The sequence below is a fragment of the Tuber melanosporum genome (assembly GCF_000151645.1).
Source record: "Tuber melanosporum whole genome shotgun sequence assembly, scaffold_4, strain Mel28".
NCBI lineage: Eukaryota > Fungi > Ascomycota > Pezizomycetes > Pezizales > Tuberaceae > Tuber > Tuber melanosporum.
In genome coordinates, this window is record NW_003299084.1 from 936,160 (window position 1) to 941,151 (window position 4,992).

The window sequence follows — 4,992 nt, forward strand, 5'->3', positions numbered from 1 at the left end:
TTCTTTGTTGTTGGTTGATCCAGTCACATAGTGGACCTTTGTATGCGTCAGGGATAGAGTAGGTGGGTTGGTTCTTAAGATTGGAGGCGTCTCGGAGATGAATGTGATGGTTCACTTCTCTCATAGGCGGTAGTTCTTCGGGAATTTGATCAGGGAAAACATCAGAGTATTCATCTAACAGGGATTGGGCAGTTGCTTCACAGACTGCAGCTCGGTATTCTCCACTTGTTGGTTTACATGAGACTCTGACCTTCTGATCTGAGAAATCGATGGTTGAGTCCCCACACCTGATTATAGCTTTATGGCGGTTCAGGAATGGCATTCCTATGAAGATATCGTATTTGGCTAGGTTTCCGACTAACATTTCCTGGGGGGGCAGGATGGCGGAACCAAGTCGCATAGTTGCACTGCAGGTTTTATGGCTTGTGGATCGTGATCCCTTAACTGCTATATTGACTGGTATAGGTTGGTTAAGCTCTCGAGATGGAAGTCCATGGACAGAGATAAAGGCGTTGCTGATCATGTCTCTTCCAATCGCGCCAGTGTCGAATAGGACTCAAGCCTTTTTGCCGTTGATGAGAATAGTACCTTCCAGGGCAGTGTGTGCCTTGAATGAAGCCGGAGGTCGGACACTGTTGCATTCCAGATCGATGTATCCGATATGGATCTCCTCATATTCGCTGTGTTGGGCATCATCACTATCACTCTCAACATTGTTCGCGATGCTTCTTGCTTAATTGCCTTTCCTTTCCCTTTCTTCGAAGGGCAGTTCCTTGCCATGTGTCCTGTTTTTCCACATTCAAAACATTCTCCTTTCTGGCCTCTTGATTCTTTGGAGGATTTGGTTTTCTTTCTGAAAACTCCTAGGTTATCGTCTTCAGAATTGCTGGAAGGTTTGTGTCGTGGCTGGCTATTCCTGCTAGAGGATGTCTGTGTTTTGTATGCCTTGGTCTCATGGAGAACGGCGTCCTTCTGTTCTGCTCTTGCAATTATTAATGCAATATCATCATCGTCTTCCTCGAGTGGTTCAACCTCTCGTTGGATGTTAGGATACATGGTATCATAGAATCGTCGCTTAAGGATGTAGTTGGAAATGATTCCTTTCTTCATTCAGTCCTTATACATCAATAGATCTGTGGCTACATCTGTAATCCTCTTGATATGCATTCCATTAACTTGTTGGAGCTGGTTGAATTTGTTGTATAAGAGGTTGTTGGTTATAGAGAATTGGAATCGTCCTTTCAGATAATCAAGGACCATAGATCCTCTTAATCTCACATTTCCGCCATATTCCTTATAGCATTGGTGGTATGCGTTGGTTGCTTTTCCTTCGCAAAATGACCCCATGTAAAGTCCGGTTGTAGGATCTTCCACATCTTTTCCTTGCAGGAGAAGATAGTGTGAGAGTTCCGTCGCCCATCAATCAAAAGCTTCGGGTTTGAGGTCTTTTCCTACGCCTGTAAACTTTGCTGGGAGGTGGAGTTTAAACTTAGGAGGTTCAAATGCTGTGGGTACTTCCTCTTCTTGAGCACAATATTTTCCTCCTCCCGAAGGTCCTCCTCCTGAAGGTACTCCTCCTGTACTAGCCATATCTGATTCGCTACTGGATTGGTGATTAATTGGAGGATCAAAGGAAGGCTTCTTTGCTGGAGTAGAAGGAAATTCTCCAGGAGGTTGTGTATCTTCCGTGTTTGCGGGTTCTCCCGGCTCTTTAGAAGAGCATAGGGATTGTTTCTTTCTTGTCAGATCTTGTCGTAGGATCTGCTTCCCACTACTAGTCGTCAAAGACTCTATGTTGGATTTGAGCCGAAGCCGAATGTGCCGTGATTCTGCAGCTTCTCTCCACTAGTGTTCTTAGGTGGATATCGATAGGTTGATCAGGCCTAAATCCTGGGACAGGTTCTTAACCACTTGCTGAGGTTAAAAAAATGTAACGTGTTCGCTAGATGCTAATCACGTTATCGGTAATGAATACGATAGTTGGCAGGTGGCCTGCTCTTCCAGAGAAGAGGCCAGAGCTGAGAACGAATGGAGGCTTTGAGGGTGTACTGAGAAACAAGGGGGTAACCGTTCAACCAAGTATATTGAAATACTGTCTGTCGAAGTCTGCCTTTTCTATCGTAGAAACAGGAAGTCTTTAAATACACAAAACTGTTCATGTCTAGCATGAACGAAACTAATCAAAGGTATCAATCAATACACTTTGGTGAAACTAAATAAATATCAAAGCGATACTTAAAACAAAACATAAAACAACACCAAGTATCAAACGATACTTAAAACAAACCAAGTATCAAAGCGATATTTAAAACAAAACATAAAACAACACCAAGTATCAAACGATACTTAAAACAAACCAAGTATCAAGGCGATACTTAAAACAAAACATAAATCAAAACCTAGTATCAAACCATGCTTAAAACAAACCAAGTATCAAAGCGATACTTAAAACAAAACATAAAATAAAACCAATAACTGAGTACCTGTACCAGTTACAATCGGAGTGTCTGGACTTTCCTTTTAGCTAGTTCTGTTCGTTCATTATTTTCTGGGCAAAGTTTACTTTGTTTGACGAAATCAATGAAATACTTTCGCATTTCAGGCCAGTAAACATATTTCGAGGCATATTTGAGGTTGTGGTCAGCGCTGTGCTGTCCTTTGTTGTGGATTTCAGTAATGATGTATTCCCTAATAGTCATTCTGCTGAACATGTAGGCCTTTGGACTGCATAAACAATGTTCACCAGAGTGAGTAATGGTATAGACCAGTATATTAGATATATTGTAGGGAGTGGGATCTTCATGTCTAAAGCTGTCCATAGCTTTAAAATAGATTAGGTTGTGGTGGTATCCTGCTATCATCTGGTTTCGGAAAGAGGAGGTCAATTCCTCCATAGTAGATCTAACATCTTGTTCATCCTCAATGAGGCATTCTCTTATCGGTTCGATTAGGTCTTCCTCTTCTTCAAACATTTCATAGACCTGTTGAGATGTTCAGGAATTGTTGGTGGCGTGTCAGAGACGATATTTTCATTATTGTATACTTGCCATAGTCCACTAAATAGTAGTCGTAAATCAATTGCAGGAGCTCAGGATGGAGGCACTAACTGTAGGTAGGATCTTGCTTCCAAGTGGCAAGCTCCTTCTTGGAGTTGTTCAAGACCTAGGTCTCGTCTTAGAGTGGAATTATGGGTAAGGATGGCCTGGATCGATTCATCATTTATTATTCTTCTCCTTCTGCAGTGTCGAAGCCAGTACATTTGGAACCTTCAGCAGAGGTATAGTATGGTCACTGGTATTTGTTCACAAATATAATTTTAGTCTAGTGAAAGGGACAGGTATCGAGATAACAGTGGGACCAGTGGAGTCTGCTTTGTTCAAGCTGATGAGGAGGTGTACTATGGAGAGTGCAATCATCTTTGCATTCTTCAACAATTTCTTTTCCATGTTCTGTTCCAGCTGCTCTTTAAATTGTATAAAGGAAAGGTACAGGGGGAGGGGCAGTACTGGTAGTAGTCAATGTTGGTTCTTGTTCATCAGAGGTGTTGTTAGGGCTATCTATGCTTTGTCTTGTATGGTCATAAACAAGGGAAGGGTACAGGAGCATCTAGTTCTCATAAATGCGTGAAAGAGTGTCAGCTAAATAGTTGGTTTGTCTAGGAGTATAGATAATTTTGGCATCCTGTTTGCTGATTGCGACTATCCATCGTGTTCATCTCCAGCCTGGGATTTGGTGGCTTTTGAGGTTAGTGAGTGCTTGGCGGTCAGTAACAATAGTGATGTCACGAATGTAGCTTAGCGAGAAAAGGGTTTTCACGTGACGCATAGTTATGAGTCACAGGTACGTTATTGTTTCACACATATGGCTCATTAGGGTCATATGATTTGTTACGTGTGGGATTTGTAATGCTTTCACACATGGCTCAAGTATGAGTCATGGGACGTGGGACGGACAAGTACACCTTGCGAGTATGCCTTGCGGGTAAGCCTTGCGCATCTCATTTATGCTTTGCACATGACCTCATTATGAGGTCATGGGTTTCGCGCATATGACTCAGTCGAGTCATATGACTTGTTTATTGCATTATGATTGGTTTATGAGTTTTATACACGACCTCGCTATAAGGTCATGGGTTTTGAGCATGTGATCACTTTAGTCACATGACTAGTTTGTTCTGATTTGGTTTCGCACATGTGACCACTTTAGGTCACATGACTACAGGCGGGAAGAATACTATATAAGGAGGCCAATGCGGCCGAGGAAGATAGGTTCTTCACGCTTTGTTCGAAGTACTTTTCCTACATATTACTTTAACAAATATAAAACACCTTTACAATCTTTATCCTTATTGCAATGTTATCGGTATGCCAAGGAAGGCGCTTTACGAAGAAGAGTTAGAGAAAGCTTACGGTAGGCGTTCGCGGTAGACGACAAGGGTCTTGTACTATCGGTAACGTAGGCAGAGGCCTAGAGCTATCGTAAGACAAAGGAAGAAGAAGACAGGAACAGAAGTATCGTTCCCTGTCGCCAAGCACTAACTATCCAGAGAGGGATCGTTACATTACAAAGCGTCACCTAGTGCGACGCCAAACGATAAATGACGGCATCCTTCAACCCAGACAGGGAACAAGATATTGACATCGATGATCAAAATCTTAATCTAGGTCATTCAGCGACACCCTAGATTCCATCTCAGCAGAACCCTCGAGAGCAGTAAGTCCAGTAACCCCAGAGAAAGGATCATCAGTCAATAACTCTCCTGCTGCAAGTCCACGACCGGAGAGAATGTCGGGATCTGCAATACCTTGGCCACCGGCCCCGGCCGCTCCGGCACCAGGAACCAGCATACTTGGAATGACTGGAAATCAGTTTCAGGCATTTCTTACAGCCACGCGAAATACAGGGCAAGGAAATGTCCAACGACAAAAAGCAAAGGAGCCCGACACACACGAAGGAGCCGAAGATAAGCTACAAATATTCTTAGCGCAATGC